At 36.1% G+C, this 10741-nt stretch overlaps 1 long non-coding RNA gene across 1 annotated transcript in view; it reads right to left on the minus strand.

Moving 5' to 3' along the window:
* The window catches only part of LOC102672114, a 165077-nt gene that overhangs the window by 3011 nt on the left and 151325 nt on the right, over positions 1-10741 (minus strand). The gene's annotated exons all lie outside the window — the stretch shown is intronic.

Genomic DNA, 10741 nt, shown 5'->3' on the forward strand with positions numbered 1-10741 from the left:
GGTTTCACTTTCGACACATCCTGGAGAGCCCTCCGCCGCAGCCTTCACCCACATGCTCGTTCTTCTCGATCCCTCGCTAAGTAAGTAAGTAAATACTATTTACTACGCTTCTGTTCAAGTGGAGTTTCGTGTGGACGATGCTTTATCAAGCGCCCGGGATCTCGACACCTTCGAACCGACCATGTTGATCGAGTAATTACGCGTGGCCATAAAAATCGCCGCGAGTATTACAATGAGAGAAAGTCAAGGCATCTCGTTGCGATCCAATCTTCTGCATGCTATTATGGCTACGATACTCGAAGATCGCAGGAGAAAAACTTGATAAGGTACAATTTTTAAATCTCTTTCGAAGCTGGACTTGTCGAATTATTTTCACATATTTTTATCTTTGAAATATTGAAAGCATTTTTAATTAACTGCGTGACTTAAAATATAGGGAATCAATCTTGTGGTCTTTATTTGATATTAATATTTTTGTTCGTTTTTGTTTTATTGTTTTTCAAAGGAACGAACATTTCTTATATTCACGATTGAATTAGAAATTTTTTGTGTATGCAATTCATGGAATGCATTCAATAGACATATATTTTATCTTGACGGATTAATACGTATATTAAGATTCTTAAGATTATTTTTATACAGCTTTGGGATATTCAGGATAATTTAATATACGAATATAATACGCATTTATTATTAATTTGATCACGATTTTATTTTATCTATATAATTAAATATTGTTTCTATTTGTGAGTATAATTAAGACATTATAGTTACATCCATGAAAAAAATAAGCTATTCAATTAATCTAATATTCAATGTGATACAATTAACGGGACACGAAAGACAATAAGTACGACAATAATGACAATAAAAAGAAATTGTGCTCACTTTCGATTACATTCCAAGATCATATTGTATTTTAAATGTGCTCAGAAAACTCGTACCCTAACTACATACTTTACTTTATTTATTCGAAAATAACGAATGCAAAACTTTAAAAGGAATCACATAATAATTCACACAAGGAATCACGCGAAAAAAAGAAATTACCAGAGTGGAAATTGACTCGTACGTTCCACGTTTCATTGATGTTTCTCGTGAAGAAGCATCCAAAGTGGCGCTTGAGACAGCATTCCGAATAAATTGCGGAACGAAAGTGTGCAGCGTACGTGTGTATAAGGAAAAACGTGTTGGCATTGCTTTTGCGTTTTTCACTCTGTTGTGTTCACCTTTCAAGAGCCTCGCATTGCCACATCGTTATCACACACCATTACGCAACATAATTGAGAATTTTCCTTTCTGGGAAAGTGACGAATACCTTTTTAATTAATCTTTACCTTATACGATAAAATATTTCTATCACATAGGATAATTATTGAACGAGTTATTTCTTCTTTCTTATTATATTTAAAAAAATTTTCGATGCAATTTACATTCTACAATTATTCGTCCTCGTTTCCCAATGAATTTTCCTCGAATTATTAAAAAATTGATGGATCGAAGTTTCAAGCGTTAGCCTGATGTATTCATTCAATTATCAATTATCGAACGTTCATCGATCTGGCCACCGATTCGATACAGGAATCAAGGAAGAAGACGAGGGAACGAAATAAGAATGATACAGAGTGTTTTGTGAAAGCGACTCCATCGATGGGCCCACGGTCCTCTAATAATTCTCTACGGACACGAAGACGTCCGTATCGCGATTTCACGGCCGCTATTCGCTCGATCGTTCTTTTCTCGAGAAATAGAACGGATGATAGCGTGGGTAAGACCGCCAGCAGCCAGTCGCATCAGGATCCTTCCGATACTGTTAACTCTTCCCGCAAAATCCTTCGTGTATTCTTTGTTTCTCTTTTCAAGAAAACGACGATTTTCATTATATCTTGCTCGTTTGGATACTTAAAACTAATCTGTTGCTACGACCGCAAGAACCAAGGTCTCGAGGTTACTTCCAAATTGAATCAATTTTGTGGAATCATTTTGAAATTATGACTAATTTGTAATCCATAGAATTGAAACAGAGATAAAATTGAATCGAATGTTTTTAGAAATTTTTTGGAATGGAAATATAGATAGATGATTGTTGTATCGATTTAAAGTCTAAGAGATACAAACTCAAAAAATTTTACGGGTTTGTTTTCTTCCAATAGACCACCCTGCCCACAGATCTATTCCTTTATATATTGTTTCGAAGAAACAAGTGCAATAAACTTGACAGTTTCTTGGGGAAATGGTAAAAGAAATATCCTTTGGGCACGAGTGTCTTCAGAAAATGGCGTTAAAGATGTGAAACGATCACCCTCCGGCCGAATGACTTGTGCTTCAGTACCGCTTTTACTCTCTAATTTATAACAATGCCGTCAAGGTAAAATTTATCAGAAACATCATTGATATTAATGAGATTAATGCAATTTTAATAAATAGTCTATAAATATTAAATTTAAAAACAAGAATGTTAAAAAAGATTTTTTTTATAATCGTAAAACAAAAAAATGTTAAAATAATTATCAGAAGAATAATAGCGAAGGAACGATAGTCTATTATTTTCTCAGAACTCTCAGAGATTCGTCACGGCATGACGTTAATTAACATCGAAGTTGACGATCGTCGATGCAAGTTCGAAATTAGTTCTACCGTGGAATAGAAAAAGACGAGTCATTAGTTGTCTCAGTCGTTAGACAGTCCATCGACCGGATGTTTGCTAGTGCACAGCTACTGCACGAAAATACATTTCGACAAACACTCATCTATTTTAAATAACGTGAATTTTTCTTCTTCATCCGTGTAATTGAAAGGAATACCGCTGTTTCTTTAACGATCTCTTATTCTTCGTTGAGAAAAAAAAAATATGATAACGGAGATACGAAACTGGATTTTCTTGAAGCAATTTCTTGAAGCAATGAATACAAAACGAAGATCGAACTTTCTGATCAGCAGTAACCGGTGAAAGCCAAAAGATATACGCGAGGCTTGCAATTACATAATTAATCGCATGTTCGATAAGTCATAACGTTTTCTTGATCAAAGGTTGCGCGGCTATCATTATGGTAAAGAGACATTGATGCTGTCGAGTGAAATTATGCAAATCGTCGAAATAATTGTTCTTTTTATGGAAAATTGAAGCTTCTTCCCAGAGGAGGAAATCGTTACGAGAGATATGCAGTGAAAATAAAGCAAGTCTCAAGTCTTGAACTCCCTTGTGAAAGGAAACAGGGAGGTAATAATCAACCTCGAAGAAAAACTTGAGTATAAACGTCGAAGAAATTGAATATAAACTCGAATATAGCAAAACAATATTGGTATGCGAGCAAAGTTTACTTACCGTTTTTGCAATGATTTCGATGATCGTGATATCGACAATGGAGAATTTTAATCTGTTATCATTGTTATTTTGCTTAATCAATTATAATTTTTAACATCAAATTCGTAATTTGAAAAGTTTGAAGATTCTTAGAAATAGCATATATTTCTTCGATTCTTTTTAAATTTCTCTCTTATAATGATCTTTATGAGATCTACGAGATATCCTGGTTAAGTAAATAATCGATTAATCTGAATGCACGTAGACGTAGCAAATATCAGTTAGAAAATTTTAATTAAGCAGAATAGTAACTTTCTTATCAACTATATATAAACCGTTCGCGTCAACGAGGTAATCCAATGTAAGCAATTATTCGTTTAAATTTATTTAGAGAAACGCATTTATTAGCGAAACACGTATATCGAAAATAATCGTCGTTACGCTCGCAAATCTCGCATCACGAAGATACTTGCATCCACTTACCCAGATATGTATAATTCGTACGCCATATGCGCGCCACGATGCATCGCATTGCTTTTCATTTATGCACCTACCTATGTAAATGAGAGTATTATCTGAAAGTATCTACCGCTACGCCGGATCCGCTATGCCTATGGAACACCGTGTGACTCCTTGCTCCTTACCGTTCTTGTTCAATTCTTTCTTCCTCGGTCTCCCCACGATGGCTTCCTTGTTCGCCTCTTCCCGTTCCATCGCAAACCCGACCTCTCCTCCTGATCCTTGTCTTTCGTGGTTCCTGCCCGCGCTTTCGTTCCTCGTCCACGCTCTTTCTCACCTGCTCCTTCGTTTCCTCCTCCTTCGTCGATTTTCCTCCGAGATCTTCCGCCGAGATTGTCGACTTCGTATTTAGTTGGGCGCAAGCGTGTGTTTACCATCGTGTAATATCATATGATTTTGAAGGGTGTGTCGAAGGGGAAGGTGTCGAAGAAGAAACCTTTGAACCGTCTCTATTTCATGTCTCTTGCTTGAAATAGAATTTAATCTTATTTGAGATTCCATTAAAATTGAATACTCTTTCGATGGAATGTATAAAATGTATAATAGACTTTTTTTGCATGAACGTTTTTACAATTTTTGGAAATAAATTACAAGTCATTCAATCGTTCCATCAATAACATATAATAATTTCTTACTTCATAATTAATAAGCTGTAATTATATATCAAGATAAGTCGAGATCAATGAGAACAAAAATATCCAGAGAATTTTATCAAGTTCTTTCTTATTTACTCTCTCCTAACTTGTTCTCTCGTTTCTTCTGATAATTTACCGTTCCTCTTGGAGTAGCCACGTTCCACGATAAATATCTTTTTACTCTTCTTACCCTTCCACGACGGATTTTCTTCGTCATATTCTTCTTTGGCACGAGAATAGCCAATGGAGATGACGCAATCGATACGCCTTCGTATTTCCATCTTTTAGCTCACTGGTGACCCAATATTTTCAGAATAAACTCCGATCGTGGAGCACGAAGACGCGGGAGGATCAGTGAAAACATGAAATTGAACAGGCTATTTGCATTTATCGAGATATCCAGTCGTTTCTGTCATGGACACGCGACTTCCGGTGACAATGATGAAGCAGATCCTCGTAGACCAACGACGAGTAGTCGAATGACAACTCGTCAACGAGATTGTCATCCTGAAGAAGCGACTCAATTTATCCCCGTGTCGTCGCCATACCAAAAGATTTGGACAAAATAATGAAACTTCGATGCATCGTTACAAACGAACACTCTCTCACGATTCTTTAGAAACCGCTAATCGTTTTTAAAATTGAGAAGTCGCGTTAAAAAGATTTATTTACGTAGATAAGAGAAATTATTGATAGAACAGAGACGTGAAATAGGAAGTGAATATTTTCTTACTAATTACGGGATTAAATATCCGTTGATAGGATCGCGAAGATTGCGAAGACAAAGGAATCAATAGATATCAATGGTAAGAAATCAGTTGGTATCTATTGAAAAATATCATAGTCAAGGTTTGTTAGATTCGTTAAAGTATCTAAGATCATTATTGAACATTCAAATGGTTTGTTAATCTCTTTTCGTTAAGCTTCACATTCCTATGCGACGTCACGATTATCTTCTATAAGATAGTGACACGTCGTTTTCTATTGTACATACATATAGATAAATTTCTGATGCTTCATTACTTGCACTTATTGCTTTGTATTATTATAGATCAACGATACAAATTTTTCAATTTTGCAAATTATTTTTACTTTCTTTTTATTTCAATGATCTTTTTTCTTTTTTTCCTTTCTTTGCATAAGAAAAGCATTATATAAATTTTACACGAAATCATTACTTATTGATTTTCACTTATTTTCAACATTTTCTAAAATCATCAGCGATCTTCGAAATAATTAAAATTCATCGAAAGTCGCCTCATCTTTGCTTAAAGAGATAGTTGCAAACTAACGTCCTTGGTCATCGGGATAATAATCGTTCATACTTCAAGATTCGCGTTAAGAGGCGGCAATGTCCTCGCGATACGTCGCTGAGATAAGTTCCGTTCGACGAGACAGAGATACCAATCTGTTTTGCATAATCACGTTCATTAATCAACCGTTCGAAACAAGTTGGCCTAGGTCAACGACGAGACGACTCATCGACCCTCGATGCTTGCATTTTGCGGGAGAGGGGACGGGTGTGTCCGATCGAATTCTTCGTGGGAAGCGTCGACTTGCCATCGAATGCCATGCCACAGGAATCTGTGTCGCGTTGGTCGAAATTTATAACTCTGGCCGATGAAAAATCTATTATTGTGTGATTCCAGGCTAGTAGATACCAAATATTTGTTTTTAGAGATAAATGGAGATTATGGGTCGTAGTGAAGAAGAATAGAGATAAATACTTGGCATACTTTTGTTTTTACAAGGGAGAAAATTTTCAAGAAAAATAAGAAAAGAAAATAAAATATGGAATTTTGTTGCGTGGAAGTAGAATTTCCATTGCGAAGTGTTGTACACAATGAATCATCAATCGTATTTATATCTGCATTCCTATTGTATTTCTTATCTTAAAATAGTTGCGATTGATAGTTGCGTATAATATTTATCTACAACGAAACATTTACTTTTATTAATCACTTTGAAATTCTAACAATTTTAATTCATCTTGTCATTTTATTTTCCATTCCAGGTGAACAATGCATATTCATTATTATTTTCAAAACAATATTTAAAAATATACACGTATAAATATGAATTTTAAGAAAACATAACTCATTCTATTTTTCGATAATCAATATTTAACCGAAACTCGTATAATCAATTGTACAATGGAACACCAATACACTTTTTATCCTATTCGATCGAGCTTCGTTCTTTTGATCACGAACAAACGTTTCATTCCCAGCTAAGCTTGATAAAAGTCCAGTGCAATTAACGGATACGTCACACACTCGTTAAACGAAGAGAAAAAACAGCGATTGATTTTCATCCGGCTTCCTTTACTCGATCGCGATCGATCACGGCTTTATTATTTTCTTCTCGATTTCACGGTCAACGACGAGTTACGCGAAAGGTGAATTTCTAGTTGCGTAACAAACGATGTTACGATTGTTGCGCAACGCGATTTACGCGTAGATCAACATTCTTGATACGGAGAGTTACGATTTTTTACAAAATTCCTGTTTTCTACAGTGTTAGAAAAAAAAAAAGAAAAAAGTAAAACGGTTTTATTAATTTTCTTCTACTTTAATAGATGATTAGTTCGGAGTTTCGATCGTTGTTAATGCATCGCCTTGGTGTTCCAAAGTGTAATTACGTTTCTAGGAACGAGAAAACCTTGAATTTAGTAGAGGAGGTCGGGACACTTTTCGCGGTAACAGGTTGGAGATAAAACTAGTCGTTATTGGATAATTAACTCGTCCAAGCTTAGCGAAAAGTTGCTAATGGAATAAGTTCATTTGAATAAAGTTTATTTTCTATTTCGTATTTACGGGTAATTCGTGTAATTTGCAAATTTTTTAATTTTAATTTTATGATAATAGAAATATTACTTTAACTGTACTACATCCTCTGTTTCATCATTTTTAATGTTATCTTATTATCGGTATATTGTTAAAAGATTTTTTTAGAATAGATGAAAATAGGAAGAATTACACTTGTTAAAATTATAGGTTTTGGATTTTGTTTATTTATACAATTATTAAAATTATATAGGTTCTTCTGATTGATTTAATATCGACCATCATTTAGGTACGAGTGTGATTATATAGTATCTTTTTACTGATTTTAATTATAATCATTTACGTGCAGTATAATATATTTTCTTCGTATCGCTTTAATTATAATCATTTATCATGCAATGTATCAATATTTTATTTACTAACTAGCTTAAAGTTCATCTAAATAAATAATTATTGTACGTATATGAAGGAAATAGACATGCAATTTTCGTTCTCGTTTGCTTTTATGTACAGTTAAAGGCACATTAAAAAATATATCTTTCCATTTAAACATTTTGCTAAACGATTACAAATTATATATTCTATAATATATTATTCGTATTATATATTTAGTTGTGTAACATTATTTATACATCGATGATTTAAAATGAATCATCATGCTACTATGAATATAATTTATTTTAATAAATCGCAATTCAGTTGTACAGTTTTTACTCGATGAATTATTCGCTATTCAAGTTTCTCTTAAAATATCAATATTCTTTAAGTCAAATAAATAACAGGAAAATTAAGATATAAAAATTCGAAGAACGCGATGGAAATAAACTTCATCACTTTCTTATCTTATTTACAAACGTTTACGTATAGGAAACACAGTTGAAAAATTGAAGATGTCTCGTCTCAAAGATGTTGCGCGTCCTTGACGTCGGAGAAAAATCACGGAACGAAAGTTCGCTTGCGATTCATCTCCATGTCGTTTCGCTGTATCTCTCAAAATTATCGCGTCCACGTTGCGGATGTACCACGTATGCGCTGTTAAGATTAGCCAGATTAAGGTTAACAGCTTCCATTCGAGGCGTTATCGCGCTGAAGCGTTTCTTTGAAAGAGCGGAAAGTTCGAAACGTTCTTCTTTTTCTTCGACTCGACTCGCACAAGAGGAGATTTCTTTTGTATATCCGAACCGGGAGACACTTAAATCTAACTGTATCAGGATCGAGACACAGGCAGCTCGACTTCAGAGACAGGATGAGAAGGAGCAAGGAAATTCTAAGCGTGCCTCGTAAATTTTGCTGAGGGCAGGACACGCGTTGGTCGACATTGAAAGTTGACGAACGGTACCACGGTGTTAACGGTGTTCCTCGTAATTAAGTAAATCGCGTCATCTCGCGGAGAGAGACTATTCGCGTGTCTCTTGTTGCTCGACCATCGGCTTCACTCGTTTCTTTGAATAAAGTGGTAGAAAAAAGATGGAAGAATACGAAGAGATCGCGATACTCGTAGCAATTAAGGATCACTTGTGAGGATCACGATCCTGTACAGTTAACCAAATATCGGTTATGACAGGAACGATGTGTGTTTAACGCGGTTATATACGTCAGGTGTCGGATGCGGAGACGAGGAGATTCAAAGGAGGAAGCAACAAGTGGTGGACATCGAAATTGGAACGAAAAGGGAGCTATTAAACCATTAAGGATGAATCGAAGATGGATTCCAAATGGATGGAATTGTTTTTAAAAATAATTAAAATTAATCTCGATAATCTTTTTGGTTGATCGAAAATCAATCAATTTTGTTTCTTAATTTTTAATATTGAAATGATGCAAATGAGGCTTTTTCATTTGATCGTGCGAAATATAAGCGTGAGAAGAAAGAAAGGTTATACCAGTTTAAAGAGGTCTTTCCAGATTTAGATAGACCGATTGTTGCAGGTTAATTGTCGTGTGCTGACCAGTTTAACCGCTTATTTTACTTTAATATTCCTCCTTTTTTTTTACATTCTTAGAATCTCAGTTGGTTCATTCCCTAATCAGATTTTGCACTTCCGCGAATCATTCTATAACTTTTCTCCTCGCATGCGCGCGAATCTCGAAGTTAGCCGGCTCCATCAATTGTAAAAAAAAAATATCGTCGAGGTTCGAATGAAATAAGAAGCGGTTACAGAAATTTACGAAGAATCGAGGAGCTGAAAAACCAGCGAGGCGAAATGCTAGGCTGAGCGACCGCTTGCGAAATAATTCGCGTGCATAATTGGTTCAAGGTTGTCAAGTACCGTTGCCTCGTGGAAACTTCGTATCGAACCGAGAAGAGAACCTCCACCCAGCGCATCTCTTCGCATCTTTCCCGTATTGGAACGTAATTTTAATTACCGCCAAGTATTTCTATGTCTTCATTCAGACGGATCATAGAATTACCAGCGAGTGAACGAGCCTTTTGTTTGGTTAATCCTCGTCGGTTGAAAGAAACTCCTGTTAACCCGGATCCCTTTATTGTCGCATGATGTACCTCGGCCTTTTAACGACTCTAATGGAGACAGGAATAACAACCGTTAATCCCGTCTAAAAATCGTGACAATTTTATTTTGTTGCTGAAATTACATCCAAAGTACGGTAGAGGATTAAGTAACGGCCGAGCCTTCTGTGCGAGCCTCCGTTGGAATAACAACGGAGAGCGGGTGGGTGGCGAGGAGCGGATAAAAACGTCGATGGCTCTATGACGCGGTTGACTGACGTAGAAAATACTACGATCCATTGACGGTGTACGCCGGAGAATCATCCCACGAGCGAAAGTATCACTACGAGCACGATTGTTCGAGCGAGGATGCGATCGGATCCGTCGATAGGCCAGAGAAGGTTAATTGAAAAGCACGTACGTCGGGACACCTTCGACCCGTGACGACCCGACGGATGACACGATCGCCGCTTCATTAAAAACTCGATGCGTCGCGTGATGTTTTATAAGAACGATTAAGGCCGTATTACGAGGAATAAAAGGCTCGATATCTTGGGATTACTCTCAAGAGTAATTCTGCCACGTTCGTGGAATTTTTCATGCGACGCTGGACGATTAATTTACTCGATATTGTTAGCGATCTCGTTTATAAAAAGGAATGACGAAGGAAGGTAATTAATCGCGGTTACGTGAACCTTGGCCGCCATGGAATAGCGACGACGGGATGATAATCGTTGGCGCTCGTCACGCGCGTGTGTCGAAGACCTTAGACCCGGCGACCCGTCGGGATGACATCATAATTCCTTTACGGGATACGGCTCTTTTTCCCGTTTTCGAATGACATAAACTCTCGTGGAAAGAAATACTCTCGTGCAAGGTAGTTGGAACGAATTACGTGATTAATTTAAGTGAGCGTTTCGTGGATTATTATTTTCCTTGGCATTGAAATGGATGAATCGGATGTCTTGACGTTTGTAGTCTTTGAATGTGATTTTTGATATATGATGATCTTGATGAATTGATAATTTAACATTTTTTTTTTTTTTTT

The sequence above is a fragment of the Apis dorsata genome, unplaced genomic scaffold (assembly GCF_000469605.1).
Source record: "Apis dorsata unplaced genomic scaffold, Apis dorsata 1.3 scaffold_327, whole genome shotgun sequence".
Classification (NCBI taxonomy): Eukaryota; Metazoa; Arthropoda; class Insecta; order Hymenoptera; family Apidae; genus Apis; species Apis dorsata.